The sequence below is a fragment of the Hippopotamus amphibius genome, chromosome 2 (assembly GCF_030028045.1).
Source record: "Hippopotamus amphibius kiboko isolate mHipAmp2 chromosome 2, mHipAmp2.hap2, whole genome shotgun sequence".
NCBI classification, from domain to species: Eukaryota; Metazoa; Chordata; class Mammalia; order Artiodactyla; family Hippopotamidae; genus Hippopotamus; species Hippopotamus amphibius.
The window spans coordinates 171,997,550-172,018,158 of NC_080187.1; the positions used below are offsets into that span (position 1 = coordinate 171,997,550).

Genomic DNA, 20,609 nt, shown 5'->3' on the forward strand with positions numbered 1-20,609 from the left:
TTCCAAGAATCTCAGACCATGCAACCTTTAAAAACGGTTTACCATCTTTATCCTTAGCTGTTCTGATTCTCAAATTGATTGCCTCAGAGCAGTAGACCTGAGATCCAATCTGTATGAATTGAATCAACATTTGCAGCCATGCCCTATGGCAACAAAATTCCAAATCTACACCCTGTAGTTCATGGAGGATGGTTCTGGTTTCTTTACAGACATTTTGGAGCAGCTTGTATGGACTATAATGCCACATCTAGAAAACTTGAATCCTTAATGTATACTCTGAACTTGATCAGACTTGATGATTTTCCTTAGATGAACAATCAGGTCCTTGAATTTTCTTTCAGAAACAGATTTCCCAGCATAAGCTGATAAATGGGTGCTAAAAATCTCCAACAGAAAGATGAAGGAGGGAAAAGTGGCTCCAACTACAATACCAGAAAATAAAGTGCCACCAATTTCTCCACCAATCACAAGGGAAAAAAACAAACAAACTACCAGATTTTTGCAAACAGGTTCACTTCAAACACCTGCATTTCCTTTGCTGTGAAGCTACCGTAATATTTTTAATTTTTGAACTGTGAAGTAGAACACACATTTCTGAGACAGAAAAAAAAAAACACTAAAATAGGAAGAGATTTAGAGGCCTACTTCTGTGACTGGGGAGGAATCCTTGAAGACTCTGCTGAGTATTTGAGTATGTGGAGAACAGCAGGAATCTGCATGTTAAATTCCTAAACACCCCAAGAGGCAGGAAAAGAAAACCTCAGCATGCGCATTGATGATGGAAAAAAACCCCGCAGAGGGCACAGGAGCGAGGAACTATTACAGGGAGGAGGGAAATAATACCATGGCTCTGGGATAAAGAGCTATGAGTGTGAGCTTTGTTTGTCGCATGGTTTTGTTTTGTCTTTAAACCTCGGAGAGGCTGACTATAAGAGATCTTCAGATAAGAGAGAAGAAACTTCAAGGAACGAGGTGCCCAGAGGGGTAGGAGTGCAAGAGATCCCAAGCAGACAGGGAAGGAGTTCTCTGGAGAGGGGAGACACGCCCACCTTCTTCACTGATGTGCGGGCTTTCAGGGAGGAATGGAAGCAATGCAAGTAAGTTTTAGACCAGAATGGGGAAAATTTACGAGTACCCTCTTATCGAAACCATGCAACTCGGATAGGGACTTGAACCCACAGTCTTTTAATTGAGATCACACACCTGGTCTCAGGACTTAATGAAGCTCCAGTTCTTGATGTCTCGTGGCAAAAAGAATTCCGTGAGAGGAAGTGATAGGTAAGAAGTAGATTTATTTAGAGAGAAACACACTCCACAGACAAGAGTGTGGGCCATCTCAGTAGGCGAGAGGCCCTGAAATATGGAGTGGTTAGTTTTTATGGGCTGGGTAATTTCACAGGCTAATGAGTGGGAGGATTATTCCAACTATTTTGGGGGAGGGGCGGAGATTTCCAGGAATTGGGGCATGCCCACTTTTGGATCTTTGATGGTTGGCCTTGGAACTGTCATGATACTGGTGGTGTGTCGTTTAGCATATGCTAATATATTACAATGAGCGTATAATGAGGCTCAAGGTCCACTGGAAGTCAAATCTTCTGCCATCTTGGACCTAGTTGGTTCTAACCAGCTTTTGTCGTGTCCTATGGTTCTGCCATTCTTTTAAAGGTTGTGCCCTGCCCCCTCCCTCCTGTTTCATTATTGCCACTGTTCTCTCTGTGAAGTGTGCAGCAAGGTCCTTGCTCCGAGTGAATAAAAGTGACGCTGTAGGGAAAGAGTGGTGGCAGTTTTCAAAAGCCATTGGGGAAAACTGGGGGCCTGGGCCAGCCACGGAAGGGTGTGGGGGAAGGGTCACGGCTCGGTGTTGATGAAAGTGGTGGAGCCGCTGGTGTGAGCTCTGAGGAGGCTGTGGACAAGGCTGGAGGGTAACAGCCGTTGGACTGGAAGGGCGCCCCCTGTGTGAGGTGAAGCTGGGGGGGGGGCTGTCTGGGCCACCACCCCTTGAGGGACTCAGATTTCCCCAGCTTCCTCTGCTCCCTGATAGGAACCTGTTTAAGAGAGAGGCTGTCACCTTGCGGCGGTGACAAGGCTCAGAGCAGCCCGTGCTGAGGGGAGCTGGAACCACCAAGACCATTGGGACCAGAGCCTAGGTGGTCAGGAAACGGAGTTTCACAGACACCCAGAGGGGGCAGGGCTGGGGGCTGTTAATCCAACCCTTTATTTAGTAGCTGAGAAAAGTGAGGACCAGGAAAGGTAAAGACAGTGGCAGAGGAGGGACTCTTAGCAGATGGTCCATTCCTAATCCAGGCTGTTTCCGTGGCTCCCAGGCAGGGAGGTGGGGAGGGAGACATCTAAGAGGAAATGAGTCTCCTCTTGGAGCCGCTGGCTTTCAGAGGAATGGGCTGATGGGTGCGCTCCTGGGTGACTGGACAAGACATTTAATTACCACCTCCCTAACTCCCCAGGCAAAAACTTTTTTCTGGCATCTCAGCACGCTCGAGGGCTGGTGACAAACATGGAGGAAGGACCTCCTGAGGACGGGGGCAGTAGTGAGGAAATGGACCACTGATGCAGGGATGGCATTTGCAGGCAAAGCGGCGGCTCATATTTGCCAGCTTCACAAGTAAGGAGTTTCAAAACAAGTTCATTGCCAGTTTAAAAAAAAAAAAAATCTATCAAGACTTCAGCTCAGCAACGACTCAGCTGCAACTTGTCTTACCACTTCCGTACCCTACACTTGATTTGTCTTAGAATTCACCCATGACAACTCCTAGAGGCCTGGCCTTCATTCTCCTATCCAATCACCATCTGGTTCCCAGGGTGAAACGCAATATCTAAACCCAGAGCGATAGCCTCCATTCCTAGTGGTGGACATCAGAGCCTCAAGGAAAAGGTAGACACCACAACGTTCTTCCCAGTGATGTAGCTGGCGTCTGGAGAGCATGGGAATGACAGAGTCCCCACAGTCCTCTGGCTGCCCTGCCCTGCATAGAAGGGAGACAAAACTGCGGTCTCGGTGCATGTGCTAAAGAACTCTGACCTCTGTCTCCCTGCTGACCTTGCTGGAGGGCCCAGCATACCTCCATCCCCGGTTCCCACCTCCCAGGCCCCTCCTGTCCTCCAGATCCCAGATCCCAGGCTGTGCAATCCCGGACTCGGTGAGAGGAATTGCCGATAAGCCAGGATGCAGTCAGAGTCCTGTCTCCTCTGGGGAGACCACCTACCTCTTCCATCCACAGAGATTTTTCAAAGAGTTTTGCACTGCCAGATTATATTCAAATGGAAAAATTCAGAGGGTCAGTGCCAGATAAGATTGCAAAGGGCAAAAGAGAGGCTGCTATTGGCAGATGTGTGCCTTTTGGGGACAATGACCCTGCTTGGGGCTGGGGCTGGGGATTCTGCTGGATCTTCTCACAGAGGACAGAGCCCTGATTCTGCTACAGAGAATTGAGAGGCTGCTGGTCTCAGAGCCCCGAGAGGCTTGCCCAGCTGGAGAAAGCACAGGGTGGTTGGCATGGGAGCAGCTGGCTGCTGCTGACTTCACCACTTGGCTGAAGTCAGTCTTGACGAGTCCTGGAGACATGCCGTGCATGCCCTGTGGGGTCAGCTCCACAGCCAAGGACTTGGGAAGTCCCAGCAGGGCAGTTTGCTGGTGGTATAAGTCCAGCATCTAAGAAGTAAAAGAAACAGAAAAAGTGCACTGCTGGTGAGGGGAGGGGCTCTTGCTGGACCTCCAGGGCTGCGGAGGATGAGCCTGCTCATTCTTAAAGCCAACTTAGACACTCCCCCCACTCCATCCCTGGGAATTACCAAGGAACAAAATCAGAGTAGGAGCAGGAGGAAGACTGGGCTTAAAGAAAAGTCAGGAAGGCAGAGGCTCTATTGGCCTATGCTCAGCCTGGAGAGACGAGCTTAGGTGCAAGGTCAGGGAACGGATCTGAAGATACCCAAGGCCAGACCCCTGCTGTACCATGATGTGGCCGACCTTGGGCAAGTCACTTAAAATCTCTAGGTCTCAATTTACTCATCTGCCTTGTGGTTTGTAAGCACTTCCTATTGTTAGTCACAGGAATGCTTTGTAGGGACACCGATAGGCTAGACTGCCCTCTAGTGTGAGTTTTTAAGAGAACTCTCCTTTGAGCCCACACAGCCCCTCTGGTGCCTGATTTGGTGAAGGCATGTTTAAGACACCCCCTTCCTTCAGGAGAATAGAGTGCCTCTCCAGGGTATGTGGCTTGGCAAGCAGAGCACAGACAGGATTTCAGCTCCCACTCGTCCCTGGACCTGATGCCTTTGCACAGTGAACAACCTGTACAACCATCCACAGCAGCCCTGGGGGTGTGGGAATTGAATGAGATAAAGGCAGTGAGTGTGATTTTAAATGTGGACCAGGCAGAAGTTTAGTGTTGCGCACTTGGAATTTTTTTTTTATCACATAGTATCAATATTCACTTCCCTGACACCCCGGCATCCACTCCACCACCCTATTCCAAAGCTCCCCGCTCACTGTGTGGGGTACACAGACAGCAGCAGTGGCAATCAGCACTGCAGAGCCTCCCCTGTGAGTAGATAGACAGGTGTGATGAGGTGGAAGGTGAGTACAACTGAGAAGCCAGATGCTGCCAGAAAATGGGCTTCTGATGAGGAGACAGAACTGAGCTATATGGAGAAGAAAGGAAATTGGGGGTGGTACCAGGGTCTCTGGGGAGAAGTAAAATCTTTGGGGATGTTGGACCTGAGAGGGTGCTGACACAGTCTTCTCTGCTGGGAAAGCCCAGGACTCCCTGGAAACAGTCACAGGGGCAGGGCCAATCCGTAGCTGGGTCTCTGGAGGACAGAGCTGGGAGCCTGGAGGCAGCTGTCAGGGTGAGGTTGGTGCAGCCCGAGGGGCAGCCACTCCCATAGAAGGGAAATGCATTTAGAGCCACCTGAGTTCCAAATCTGGAACTGTTTCTGATTCAGAAGAGAAGAGATGAAAAGCAAAAGGGGAGAAGCTTGGCTATAAGAGACCCCAGAGGCATTCAGGGGAGGGACTGAGGGAGCTTCCTCTAGCCTCTTTGGAGGGGTTCAACTCTCTGGGTGACAACACCAGGCCCTGTGCCTGGCATCTACCTTGCCATGCTCAGAGGGCAGAGCCCATCGGGGTGATTGGGCTCCTCTGTGGGTTTGGAATCTGCTGACCACATTCCTTCCAAATGGTCCCTTTCGCTGTGTTGGCCACATCCCCCGGACAAAGTAGCCTGCAGATGTGGTTCAGGAGGACACGCGGGGGACAGATCCTGCCATCTGGAGCACACTCCTTCTACCTGCTCTCCCTGGGATATTCCACTTCGGGCTCCTTCCCCAAATGTCCCCTTGGCATAGAGGAGAGCAAGGCAGCGTCCGCCAACTCCACGGGCCCTCCCCGTGCTTCCCCCTTCCCCACGAGGCGCAGCAGCTGGCTCAGCAGCACAGCTGGGACCTCACATTCACGTCCAGGATCTGCAATCAGAACAGGGTGGGGAAGCAGCCACCTCCTCTCCCTGGAGCCCCATGGAGAGGAGTCAGGGTGTGGATGCTCTTCTCCCAGAGTGCAGAGGAGGGGTCTGAGGGACCTGCTCGCCCAGCAGGAGCACTTGGCTTGCAAACCCCTCACTGTCATTCCTGCACAGACTCTCCTCAGAGCACATCACCCTCCAGAAACCAGGTCAGTGAAACTATTATGAGGAAAGGACATTAGGAAAGCTGGGGAGTTAGTGCCTGCTTTAATGAGGAGAGGTGAGAATCTGCACAGGGTAAACAATGGTGCTGTTTCAGGGGCAGATGCTGAAATCTGACTTTCCTAGAAAAGCCTGAGCCTGGGTGAGGGAGGGAGAGGAACTTGGCCGGGAAGGCCTGGGAACATTAGAACCAAAGAGAGAATGTGGGGCAGGGTCTGCAAGGAGAGAAGGGAGGGGGTGGTCAGTGGAAGAAGACTTGACAAGGAGGGAAGACAGAACGGGTCACACTGACCACAGGACCCACCTCTGCCCACGTGGGGGGAGGGGTCAGGACTGTGCCCTCAGAACAGCAGGGGCAGGGGGTCTGCAGAGGCAGCAGGAGCCCCTGCAGTGCTTGGTGGATTCCATCTGGGATGCCGGGCATGGGTGCTTTTACTCAGCTGTGTCTGGGGACAGGTGAGGCGTCCCTGGGACGGCCAGACTGGAGGGATCAGAGTCGGTGCTCGTGAGTCCAGACTGCAGCAGCCTCAGGCTTCTGAGCCAGGAGAGAGGATCTGGTCCTGAGCGGTGTGTCCCGTCACATCTGGGGCTTGGAGGAGGGCCGAAGTAGAGAAGGTCTGCAACATCACTGACCGCCTGGGCAGATGGACCCAGGTGTGCTCTACCCAGTGGGACTGGGGGCTGTGGCTCCAAGGTTAACATGGGAACATGTGCAGGTGTGTAAGCAGATTTGGGAGATGGAGAGAACCTCACAGCTCTGTGCTCCTTGGGCCTTACCTTGTCTCCCACCTGTTTACTGGCCCCCGGGTGCTCCCCAGCAGGGAGTTGACCGCTGCACTCACACCAGGAATTTGATGGCCCCAGCACGCTAGGATGGGGGGAGACAGAGGCAGCACAGAGGGTGAGGAAGAGATGAAACTGGACCAGAAACCTCCCTTCTCCCTCCACAGTCATCTGGGAGGGCTTGGCCGATCCAGGTGGGTCCTGGAACACCGGCCGTTTGCTGCCAGCTTCACTGGGGCCACATACTTGATTCCTCGCATCCTAAGACACTCTGGGAGAAAACTGGACGGTGCCTAAGTTAGAGTCCTGCACTGGACCTGAATTCAGAGCTCCCAGCCCTGCTGGACCCTCTCCTTTCACTCTTTATGCCCCCAGGCAGACACCTCTCCTTAGCTCGCCCTCTCATCTGCAAGTCTTCACTCTGTAAGTCCCATATACCTGGAGTCTCTCCTCTGGTAAAAGTATCTGGATGATTGCCACTGTCCTTTAAGACGCTTCAAAAACAAACTTTTTCCTGTGAGCCCCCATGAGCAGTGCCCACTCCCGCAGTGACCACAATGGGCTCCCCAGCCTCGCATCTCCCCTGCTCCAGTCCGCAGAGCAGCCCCTGTCATGGGCTTCGTCCCAGCTTCACCAGGCTTTGGGCATCTGTACCCTGCGGGGCCCTGCCAGGTGCAAAGCCACAGTCCAGGTTAAGCATGCAGGTTTTGGAGTGAGGCAGAGCTTGGTTCAGAATTATCCCTGACACTTACGGTCTGTTTCCCACCATAAAGCGGTTATGACAATATTGAGCGCCTCACATACTAATGTGATGGGGTGTTGGTATATGTCTGGCACTGGGAAATATCCAAAATCATGTCAAGGAGTGTTTTGACTTCCCTAGGCTGGGCCTGTGTGTTCTGAGTGCTGCTCCCCTATCACCCCCATCCCTGGCCCCTCACCATGGCCACCAGCCACCCCCGGGGTTCTCAACCTTCCCCATGTGGTACACGGTGCCTGTCATGCTCAGCCTCTCCCCCTGCAGCGCTGCCACCACCTGGCCTAGGTTCTGCTGCTTCCGGCTGCTGACAACCACATGGGCCCCATCCTGGGCCAGATACCAAGGTATGGTGAAGCCAATCCTGGGAGCAGAAATGGCTGTGCTGGCTTCAGCCCCTCCCCTTCCTCTTCCTGGGAGGAGGAGGAGATATAAAATGCATTCATGAGACATACAATGCATTCCCCAGTGCCCCAGCCTCCAAATCTGTCTGAGAAGAAAAGAGAAACTAACTTTTATTGAGTACCTACTATGTACTGAGCCTTCACAGTGTCCTATCATCCATTTTATCATAAAGGCATTATTGTCCGAGTATTATAATATTTTACAGAAGTGGTTAAGTCACAAATTGCCCAAGGAAACAAATTTGGAGCCCGGATTCAAATCCAGGTCTAAGTCCAAAGCACCTGCTCTTTCCAGCTTCTCTGCCTCCTGGGAAATGGGAGTGTTTAATGACAGAGCTCATTCTTGAAAGGATGATGGTTTCCAGACCTGGGTAACAGGATGGTGAATCAGGCAGGGATGTGGGAGAAGGGAATTGACAGCAGATCCCACTCCATAATGGGGATGCTACATTCCTTGGACACATCCCAGTTGGGTACTCCCATTACTCAGCTGTCTGTGCTTTGTCAGCCAGTGCACAGCTCCTGTCTGCCCTACTGCTGTTGTTTGGTAAAGGCCCACTTTCTGGTTCATAGACAGCTTCTTCTCGCTATAACCTCACTCACTGGAAAGGGTGAGAGAGTTTTCTCAGGCTTCTTTTATAAGGGCACTAGTCCCATTATTCGTGAAGGCTCCACCCTCATGATCTAAGCACCTCCCAAAGACCCCACCTCCAAATACCATCAACTTGAGGCTGAGGATTTCAATATATGAATTTTGCAGGGGGCATGAACATTCAGGCCATAGCAAAACCCGAATCCTTGCCATGACCTAGATCTGTGCTGCCCCCTTGCACCTCCGACCTTGCTACTACTCTCCTCCCAGCCACACTGGCCTCCTTGGGTTCCTCAAACATGCCGAGCACACTCCTGCCTTAAGGTTTCTGCCTTAAGGCTGTTCCCTCTTCTGAAATGCTTTTACCTCATATAGCCACACATCTATCACCTTCCCCTTCTTCAAGGCTTCGCTTAAATGTCACTTCTCAACGAAGCCCAACCTGGCCAGTCTCTACTCTCCTCTCCTTCCAGCACTCTGGATCCGTCTTGACTTTTTCTTTTCCACCATATTACCTTCCAACATACTATGTCATTTACTTATTTATAATGTCTTTTGTCTATTGTCCATACCCCCTATAAGCTCCAGGAGAGCACTGATCTCTATCTGCTTTGTTAACTGAGGTATCTCAAGAGCCCCAAACAGTGACTGACTCATAGAAAGCACTCAGTAAGTATTTGTTGAATGAATGAATGAATGGACAAATCTACGTGTTCCTACATAAGAGCTTTATGCAATTGTGCACTTTTAATCTAAAGCTCTTGATTTCAAAGTTTTTCCAAACTTGTTTGCCTCAGGGAGAAAGACTTAGAATGCTCTTTAGTACCTAACATTAGGCCTTGAGAATCTCCTGCACTCACCTTCAGCAGGTAGGAGTGCTAGGAAGTAGAGAGCAGGAGGGAAAGCATGATCCTTAGCTTGTCAAATTCTCAAATGCTCCAATTAAAGGATAGCAAAGGAGCTGCTGCTGATGCGGATAAAGAGATGGTGCTTCTGCAGTGCAGACTGGGAGGCTCAGGACATCAATAATAAAGTGCTACAGTGAGAGGAGTTAAGAAACAGCTATACTCGTGGTCCTGGACATCCCTGCTCTTCTAAGATGGCGTGAAATAGAGCGGTGCTGTCCAATAGAAATATGATATGAGGCACATATCATTTCCACATGGAATCAATGTATACGGTTATTAATGATGTATTTTAACTTTTTCTTTCATAACAAGTCTTTGAAATCTGATGTGTACTTTACACTTAACAGCAGTTCTCAACTCAGACCGGCCACATTTCAAGTGCTCAGTAACCACACGTGGTTAATGACTATCATATTGGACAGTACAGATGTAGAACATTTGTCAGACCAGGGCAATAGATGAGGTGTGTTCCTGTCGTGGTTCAGAAGATGTGGTCAGCCTTCCCTGGTGGCGCAGTGGTTAAGAATCCACCTGCCAATGCAGGGGACACGGGTTCGAGCCCTGGTCCAGGAAGATCCCACATGCAGCAGAGCAACTAAGCCCGTGCGCCACAACTATAGAGCCTGCACTCTACTGCCCCCGAGCCACAACTATTGAGCCCACTGAACTACAACTACTGAAGCCCGCATGCCTAGTGCCCGTGCTCCGCAACAAGAGAAGCCACTGCAATGAGAAGTCCACGCACCCCAACAAAGAGTAGCCCCCGCTCGCCACAACTAGAGAAAGCCCGCGTGCAGCAATGAAGACCCAACACAGCGAATTAATTAATTAATTAATTTAAAAAAAGAAAAAAGAAAATGTGATCAACTTTGCTACAACTCACCCTTCTGAGAGTGATGACAGCAAAGAACATTCTACCAGTATCCAAGGACATCCACATAGCTAGGATATGATCATCTCCTAAGTCCAGATCTATATCTATTGTCCAGTTGTTCTAGTCTCCTGGTTTTCAGGGACATATGATCTCAAAGAATTGTAATAGCACAGAAAAACTTGCATGCTCTAAGCACGTAGATTGTTTTACTAAAATTAGAGTAAATCTGGAATAACCTAAGCTAACAATCCATAAGAACCACAGCAACCCCACCCAAGGCTGCAATTCAAAATATAAAATATAGTTATATGTACAAGTAACTTTACCAACTTCTTATAACAGCAGAAAAATGGAAATAACCTAAATTCCTAATAATAAGGAAATGCTGGACATTTTTCCTTGACGGGATATTATACAGACATTAAAAATGAAGTTTTTAAGTAGTTTGTAATAGTGCAGGGCAAATTCTTAAGTTAAAATGCAGATGGAGGACTTCCCTGGTGGCGCAATGGTTAAGAATCTGCCTGCCAATGCAGGGACCAGTGGTTCAATCCCTGGCCCAGAAAAATGCCACATGCCACGGAGTATCTAATCACAACTACTGAAGTCCGCGTGCCTAGAGCCTATGCTCTGCAACAAGAGAAGCCACCAAAATAAGAAGCCCACGCATCACAATGAAAAGTAGCCTCAGCTCGCCACAACTAGAGAAAGCCTGCACACAGCAACAAAGACCCAACGCAGCCAATAAACAAATTAATCTACTTATTTAAAATAATAATATTAATAATAAAGAAATTAAAAAAATGCAGATGGAAAATCAGGACACAAAATTGTCTATGCAAATATTGGACCAAAAGTACCTTAAAATAAGAAAAACATAGAGAAAAAAAGCAGAAAGCGAACCTACCATAATGAGATATAGATGACAAATGAAGTCATGCTTCTGCCTATCTCTCCACACAATATCACTAGATACTGTGAAAAAGGTTAAAAGAAAAAAATCAACAGCAGCCCATGAAAATATGAAGTGGTGTCCTTGATGGACTAGAATTTGTAAGGAGTGGAGTCACCTTAGATGAAACCATATCCCCAAACCCTGGAAGGGGGGCACTGTGTCAAAAGGTGGGAATGGCTATGGTGCCCTGAGCCAGGAGGCGGCGGATGCAGAGATGCAGCAGGAGGGCACAATGGTGGGGTGACTCTTTGCAGATTCTGCCCTGGAAGGGTGTCTCTTCTCCAGTCTCTACCCCTCTGCCAGGCAGCTGAGAACCCTCACCCCCACCATGAGTAAGGATGAGAAGAACGGAAGGCCAACAATCCAATACATCAGAAGTCAGGAAAGAGATAGCAATGCCTCTGGAATTAGAAACACAAAAGAAGTTTCATGAACCAATTATATTAATAACTACAACAAAGTGAATGCATTGAATTAATATAGTAAAAAGTCTTTCAATTTGTATTCTTAAAAATTGTTGTATACAGTTTACAAAAAAGACACCGAAAACAAGATGATGCTGGACATTTGAAAATAAAAAAAAATAGAGAAAGATACTATGTAAAATGTTAACCAAAAGAAAGCCAATGTAGAAACGTTAAAATCAGAGCAACAGAGAATTCAAGACAAAAAGCGTTAAAAAGGAAAATGAGGATACAGTTTTTTATATTGATAAAAGGTACACTGCAGCAAGATAGTATGTCATGAATCTTTTGAGATTTGACAGTATAACTTCAAAATCGTCACTAGATTAATACAATTGAATATAAATATTATATGAGTCACAATTGCAAGCCACATACATAATTTAAATTTTTCTGGTGTCTATATTAAATAAGTAAAAGAAACAGATGAAATTACTTTTACTAATGTATTCTATTTAACCAAGTATATCAAAATTATTACCATTTAAATATGTAATCAATATAAAAATAATTAAAATTTCATACTAAATCTTTGAAACTAGTGTATATTTTATACTTAAACCTATTTCAGTTTGGACTGACCATATTTCAAGAGCTCACTAGCCATGTGTGGCTAGCAGCTGTCATATTGGATAAGCAAATAACACATATTTTGTCAAAATGCCCTTATCAAAAATTCTTCACTTAAAGAGGAAATTGAAACATGAATTATAAATATTTAGAAATGAGTGATGAGAACATGCTAAAAATTTTTAAGTGTGTTGGATATGGTCAAAGCACTCCTCAGAAAAAACACAGATATATAATTTTAGATACAGTAATTAGAAATTATTTAAGAAAGATTGAAAATTATAAAAGTATGTTTTCAACTCAAGAAGCTACTAAAAGAATAGCAAATAAACTAAAAGCAGAAAGGACATTAAAAAAGATTAAGGCAGAAATTATTGACATTAGCAACTCAACAATAAATCTGAAATAAAATTTACCAAAACATCAAAAGTAATTTTCTTCTGATGGAGCTTTGATGGGTGATGGAGCTTCAGGTGTTTTCTTTCCCTTGACTTTCTACTTTGCTTCTCTTACTAGGTTTTCTGAGAATAGTATTGCTTTTATAACACAAAAACCCTCTTTAAAAAATGTTCAGTAACACTTACTGCAGAGGATTTTGAAAGACTACTTATCTTCAAATGGCAACACATTAAAGTTCCAGTAGTAAAATCTGCTTTTTTAATTTGATGACTTTGGCTAAGTTGCACACTCAAATTATACGAAAACTGGGCTCTCCTTAGATTTGCTGAATGATTACCATGGTCCTAATCAGCCGTGCAAACCTCAACCACACTTCCTAGACACAGGGATGAGTAGGAAAACTCTAGAAGGAGTTCCCTAAGGGGTAAGATCAGGCTTCCTCTCCCCCACAGCAGAATCCTACGGAGCCCTGGCCCAGCCTGACCTTGTGTTCTGAGGAGAGGAAAGCCCGGAGCCTCTAAAAGTGAAGAGTAGCAAGCCCAGTAGTGCCTCCTTGACCAGTGGCTATTGGCTTCTCCAGCCTGGACTGCAGATTTGCGCTTTTATCCTCAGGGATTAAAAATAAGGAGGTTTGTAAATCAACTATACTTCAATTTAGAAAGAACAAAAGGAAGAAAGAGGAAGGAAGGAAGGAAGGAAGGAAGGAAGGAAGAAAAGAGGGAGGGAGGGAAGGAGGAGGAAAGTTAACATTCCCTAGGATAAGGACCTATACCCAAAGTGTAACCAGGCAGGGCCAGAACTGAGTCCTTGGAAGAGCACACACACACACACACACATGTGCAAATACACACACACCTACTGCAGTCTGGGCTGGCCTATGAGAAGCCCCTTCCCTGGCCACACCCTGGTCACTCACAGTGGTGACCAGAGCAAGTCCCTCACCCCTAGGCTCCCATAGCACAATCCTGGCATCTAGCAGGGCAGGGAGTGAGCTAAGCAGAGGAAGATTCCTGTCTGAAGTCCTAGCCCTGGGGGAATATTCCCACGCACCTTTCCTAGGAGATCAGGTGCCTTTCTGGAGAGCACAGAACCTTCCCTGAGAACCTTCCTAACGGCCCGTCTCTGATTTATGGACTGTGAGCTTCACAATGCAGCAACTCCTCTCTGTAGATTCCCAGATACTGTCTCCCATGGGCACACACATTTAAATGCAGGCTTCAACCCCCATCCCATCTTCTCTCCTCCCCCCTCCTCCTCTTTCAGAATATTCCCCCAAGCTCAGCCTCCCCTCCCTACACTATCCTGGTCTTCTTTTTGAGTCATTAGAGCATCAGAACAGACTTTCTGTTTGCACGAATCACACAAACAGACATAGCCCAGACCCCAGAAAAAGGCCAACCCTCCACATCTGTCTGCAACTGGTTCTATCATGCTCAGAGCCCTTATCTATGGAGGTAGTAGCAAGGGAGGCTGAAGTAGGGGTCACAACATAATATGAGCATAAGAGAGTGAGAAAGCCCCAAGAAGGAATGAGTGCAAAGTTAGGGGAGGAGAATGGGTCACTCATGGAGAGATTTTAGGAGGTATGTGCCTCCTACATCAAGAGTGTCATTTAATGTTTAAGCTACCGACACAACCATGATTCTCCATTTTACAAAATGCACTTGGTAATTGTGCTTCAGTTGGTAACATACTTATCTGTATTTCTGACATTGAACCCTTCAACTCCTCTACTGTGGTGACTGCTTATTCTGAGCGGTGTCTGCCACGTCCAGAACACTGCTCTGCAATTCTAGCTGATTGACAGACTAACAGAACAAACTGTACATTCTCTGCAGAAGCACCAATGTCCTTACTTATGCACTGAAATTTGCCAACACCTTCTCCTTGAATATCTAGTTCTACAACTTTGCAGTGTTCTATGATGCTTTGTTTCATTTTGTAACCGCAAGTCTAAGTAGATATTACAGTAGCAAACTTCCAGGCCACAAAGTATTTTACCACGCAGCACTGGAAGTATTTTGAAACCCAGGCTTTTCTGGTTTGTTTTCATCCTTAACGTTATATCCTGAGCAGTCTTCACAGGCTTTAAAGATGTGATTTTTAGAAGATTGTATATGCCACCTAATAGATGGTCTACAATTAATTAACAGTTTCCTGTTGTTGAATTACTTATGTTGTTTTCAGTTTTTCCTTATTATGTATAATGCTGTGTTTATCATTGTTGCTAAACCTTTGCTTCCGCACCTGGTAAATCTTTAGGTTAAAAGCAGATAAGTAGAATTGCTAGATAACAGATATGAATATTTTAAAGTCTTAATACTGCTGTCAAACTGCTTTTCAAAAGTCTGTACCATTTTACCCTCCAGACAACAGTGTATTGGGCCCATTTCCTTCACTATTGATAACACTGGCTATTTAAATTTTGCTTGTTTGGGTAATAATGTGTATAGAAATTCAAAGAAAGTGTGCAAACCCACTATGGCCATGTCCAGGTTATGTGGCCTGGCAAAAGTCATCAGGCTGCCATTGTATTTGGAAAGTAAAAGTTTATGACTTCTGTATCTTCTTCAGGAATTATAAAATTTTATCAGTTGAAACATCCCTGTTTAAATGCATTGCCTTCTAGCATCCATTATTCCTGACAAGAAATCTGATGCCAGTCTAATTCTTATTCCTTTCTTATATTACTTTGCTTTCTATGCAATGAAAAATGGATGAAAACTTAGATAAATTATAGCACATCCATTCAATAGATTATTATGCAGCTTTTCAAAAGGATGAATCATATATGTACTATTTACTTGAAAGGATGGTCCTTATATATTATCAAGTGAGAAAAGCAAGTTGTAGAGAAATATATACCATTTTTATAAAAACAAACATCAACAATAAAACTCTATATATTTGTAATCATATTTTGTATATATTTCCTAGTCTGGAGAAAGGAGCAAAAAGGTAGAAACCAGGCTGTTAATTTTAATTTTTTCTTTCCTATTTTTTGGTAGCACTGCATGGCATGCAGGAACTTAGTTCCCCAATCAGGGATCGTCTGGTTCCGTGGCCCCTATAGTGGAAGCATGGCATCTTAACCACTGGACCGCTAGGGAAGTCCAAGGCTGTTAGTTTCAGATTCCTTTTTATTTAGGAGAGAGGGTGAAGATTATGGGCTACATTAATAATGTTATTATCACTAATCATGTTATTGCATATTTGTTTAAATTTGACTTTACTACTAGAGGTCAGATGTCTTTTCATGTTTATTGATCATTTACCTGATTATATTCTTCTGTAAATTTTCTATTCATATTTTTCCTATTATTCTATTGGACTGTTTGGGGTTTGAGGGGAATCAATTTATAGGCGCTCTTCATATTTTATCAATCACGTGTGTTGCACATATTTGTTCCAGTCTATCATCTGTCTTTGACTTTGTTTAGGATGCCTTTTGCCATGCAGAAATGTTAAAGTGTCATATAGCCCAATATATTTATCTTTTTCATCTGTCTTTCTCATATATAAGCTCTGGGTTTCATGCCATATTTAAGAATGTCTCATCCATTTTAAGATTATGCCTAAATATTATTCTAAATTTTAATTTTGTCTACATTTAGATCTTTTTTAAAATTAATTTTTATTGGAGTGTAGTTGCTTTACAGTGTTGTGTTAGTTTCTGCTGTACAGCAAAGTGACTCAGCTGTATGTATACATATATCCCCTCTTTTCTGGACTTCCTTCCCACCTTTAGGTCGCCACAGAGCACTGAGTAGAGTTCCCGGTACTATGTGGTAGGTTCTCATCAGTTATATGTTTTATACATAGTAGTGTATATATGGCAATCCCAATCTCCCAATTCATCCCCCCCTTCCCCTTTGGTATCCATACATTTGCTCTCTACAGCTGTGTCACTATTTCTGCTTTGCAAATAATATTATCTATACCATTTTTCTAGATTCCACATATATGCATTAATATACATTTTTCTCTTTCTAACTTACTTCACTCTGCATGACATCTCTGCAAATGACACAATTTTGTTCCTTTTTATGGCTAATATTCCATTGTATATATGTACCACATCTTTATCCATTCCTCTGTTGATGGACATTTAGGTTGCTTCCGTGTCTTGACTATTGTAAATAGTGCTGTGGTGAACATTGGGGTGAATGTAAATCTTTAAATTTTATGGGATATCTATATCTATATCAATATAGATATACACATATACATACACATATATCCCAATAGCCCTCAACACATGGGTCAGAGAATGACTGTGAAGATTCTGCAAGTTACTAACTATGCCTATTGCCATTACACATTTAGGACTGGGAAAATAACAACAGAGTGAATCTGTGGACCAACTAGACCTACTGTGAGTTACACTTGAGCTCAGACTGCATCGGTCACTTGACCATCATAATCCCCTACTTTAACTAGTGGGCATAGTGGTGTTTTGAGTCCCTAAGAATTAGCATCATTTCAGAGCTAGTATCTAATAAGCCCTGAAACATCTGGGTATTGTCTTTCTCCAAAGAACAGTAACCTAAAATATGATCACAAGTACTTTGGGGGAAGACTTATGGTATGTATATGTGGAAATGATGGTATGTACCTTTGGAACTGATGCAGAGCTAGTCTTCAAGGGGATCCAGCTCCCCTCTCAATCAGAGAGGATCTATAAATTGACTTAGATCTGGAAACTGAGTAAGAGATCATGACTCTCTACTCGTCAGCTTTTTTTACTACCAGACTTGAGTTTTTCCTCTTATACAGATCAAACAAATCCTCTAATGAGATGTCCATCTCTTTTATTCCTATAAACGCCGCAATCAGTTAGCTCCTGCCAAAAACCTCTGTGAGCCAAGGCCTTCTGATAACTGGTATATCCCTGCTGCTCTTTACAATAGATACACTTACCTTGTCTTTGGACACTATACAGGAATAGGAGACATAGGGAGCAGCCACTACCCCAGGGCTGAAGCAGAGCCGCAAGGAAGGAAGAAATCTGGAAAAAGGTCCCCTCCTCCAGGACTCTGATCTAGATACGGTTGGAGAGAGCATAGCTGTGGTTCAGTGGATGGTGGAGAAGTTGGCTAAGGTACGATGCCGGGAAGAATTACTGAAAATTCACCTTCTAGGTTGCCAGGGGAAGCCATCTCAGGAAGGTTCTGAGCCTCAGAACTCACTGCAAAGCCATCAAGGAGGTGCTGGTAGAAGTCGTACGTGCAGAGGGGCGACACTATTGGAACTCACTGGAAAACTGCATTTTGGAGCATCGGGAGAAGCTGTGTGTGGGGAGGTGCTGGGCCACAAGAGCTGCTGGAACAGGGGAAAATACACCTTCCTCCTCAGTGTCACTCCAGGGCTCAGTGAGGCGGCCTAACAACACGGCAGCTGGCAAGGGGGTGATGTTTCAGCACCACACGCAGGGCAACACTGTGGGTTTGGAGCAGAGAGGCAATGGCTTTATAACTGACACAGTTGACTGATGACTTCCATCTCCTTCTACTCACTTCACTGTTATGGGGATGGTTTTTGTGCTTCTGTACTGTTATTTCAATGATGTCTCAATAGTCAGTGGAGACAAACGTGTACACAGCCTATCATCTTGAACAGGAAGTGTCATTTTTATTTTTAAGTCTTTAAAGCAAAGGTGGAAAAATACGAAGCACTGATACCAGCATGATTTTTTTTTGTTTTTGTTTTTGTTTATTTATTTTATTGGCTGTGTGGGTCTTTTTTTTTTTTTTTTTTTTTGCTGTGCGCAGGCTTTCTTTAGTTGCGGTGAGTGGGGTCTACTCTTCGTTGTGGTGCACGTTGTCGTGGCTTCTCTTGTTGCAGAGCACGGGCTCTAGGTGTGTGGGCTTCAGTAGTTGCAGCACATGGGCTCAATAGTTGTGGCACGGGCTCTAGAGCGTAGGCTCAACAATTGTGGCACACGGGCTTAGCTGCTCCGAGGCATGTGGGATCTTCCTGGAGCAGGGATCGAACCCATGTCCCCTGCATTGGCAGGCAGATTCTCAACCACTGCGCCACCTAGGAAGCCCCCCAACATGGTTTTTGAAATGAGTTGTAAGCCCATAACCATTGGCTGAATGGCCAAATCACTGAACTGAAAACTGGTAGCTTAACTTCAAAAGGCATGCTTCTGCATAACATTTGCCTATGTCTAAAATGAAAATAATGCTTTCCTGACAGTGTGACTGAATTGACTAAGTGATCCAATCGTGTGAAAGTGCCTAGCATAGTGACTGACCATGGAAGGTGCTGAGGGAGTGACTGGCAATCGATAAGTAACATTTTCCCTTCCCTTCCGCCTTCCTGACAGATGTGACTGGAATGGCTGGCAGGCAGGTGACAGATGCCAAAAAACTGTTTTTCTTTTTACCATTTTCTTAAAATTATTGAGCATTTAATAGGCAGTGACATGCCAAGCCCTGAGAATACACAGATAAATAACTCAAGGTCTCTCCCCTTAAGGAATTCACATCTGATGGACAAGACTGATATGGAAATGCATGTTTCAACATGGTATAGTGTGTGCTGTGATAGAGGCAAAGGTAAAGTGTGATTATAAGACACAGGAAAGATTACCAACCCAAACTGGGGAGGTTGAAAGGTTAACCCTAGACTGCATCTGAAAGGATAAATAAGTTAGCAAGATAAAGAGGGATATATTTTCAAAGCATAGGGGGCATATATACAAATGCAGAGGATAGGAGAAAGCATGGGACATTGGGGGAAGTCCAAATATTTAGAGGGGCAAAAACATAGAGTGTTAAAGTGGTGAAAAATTAAGGTGGAAAGGTCAGGCAAGCTATGAGATTTGTAGCAGAAAAGTCACATACTCCCCGTTGCATTCAGAAGAAATCTTTTGCCACGTTTAGAGAAAAGATTGAAGAGAAATGAGCCTGGACGTGAGGAGAATATTAGAAAGTTGCAGCAGCAGTAAGCTAAGTGAGAAAGTGTGAGGGTCTCCATCAGGGCCATTACCATCATGACTCCATTCCTCAGGAGGTCTAGGGCTGGTTGCTCCTGGAGCTGTGCAATGCACAGCCTACATAGTCCTGGACCAAACCAAGGCAAAGGTGGTACGACGTGCAGAGACAGATTTGAGAAATATAATTGTGAAATTGGTGAAATTTAATTGACAGAATTTGCTGAGAGAGTAAAGAAGAGGAGGAGTCGGCAATGATACTCAGATCTCTAACAGAGGCAAATACTTAAATGTGGTCCCAGTCACTGTGATTGGAACCCTAGGACAAGGGCATATTTGGGTGGATGATCAATGAGATTAGATCTGGGAGATGTTGCTTTTGAGGTGTCTGGAGTACATCTGAGAGAAGATATCCTGGTAGGCTGTGGACTACATGAGTGTAGAGATCAAGAGACTCTAGACTAAAGATAAAGATCTTGAAGGGTGTAAATAGCGATAGAAGTTCTGGAAGTTAATGCATTACCCAGGGACAAATTGTATAATGAGACCATAAGAGGGTCAAGAATGCAGCACTGAGGAGCAAGTCATTTTGGAGATAAACATTGGTCCGGAAAATAAACTGAGGAGAAATAAAAAAAGTAGGAAGAACAAAAACAAAAAGAAACATGTCTCTTGAAAGGCAGTGGAGGAGAATTTCAAGAAAAAACGTTATAAACAGCATCAAATCTGAGATCCAGAAAAGTAAAGATTGGGAAGGGTTCATCAGATTTAGAAACTAGAAAGTCAAGACTGAATGGCAAGAGCCGTTACGAAGCAGTGGGGGGACAAAAGAAAGATTGAATGGTTAGTTCCTACACGAGTCAGGATCCTCTCTGTTTCAAGTGTCAGAAACTGAACTCAGGGCTTCCTAGGTGGTGCAGTGGTTAAGAATCTGCCTGCCAATGCAGAGGACACAGGTTTGATCCCTGCTCCAGGAAGATCCCACATGCCGCGGAGCGACTAAGCCCGTGCGCCAAAAAAAAAGAATGAAAAAGAAACTGAACTCATACTCACTTACCAAGAAAGGGATTTATCGTATCATGTAAATGGAAAGTACAGAATAGAATTGGCTTCTATCATAGTTATTAACAGATCCAGGGACACTCAGAAATTGCTTTCAGAAGATGGGCAGAATCTCTATTTGTGTATCTCCTTTTGCTTCCTTCTTTCACCATCTCTCAGCTCTGTTTAAATCTGTGTGTTGGTCTCTTCCTTCAGATAGACTTCT

The 20,609-nt window shown here is 45.1% G+C and overlaps 1 pseudogene; it reads right to left on the minus strand.

The window, feature by feature from the left end:
• The window catches only part of LOC130844579 (dehydrogenase/reductase SDR family member 2, mitochondrial-like), a 135,111-nt pseudogene extending 126,578 nt beyond the window's left edge, over positions 1 to 8,533 (minus strand).
• Positions 8,534 to 20,609: the final 12,076 nt, after the last annotated feature.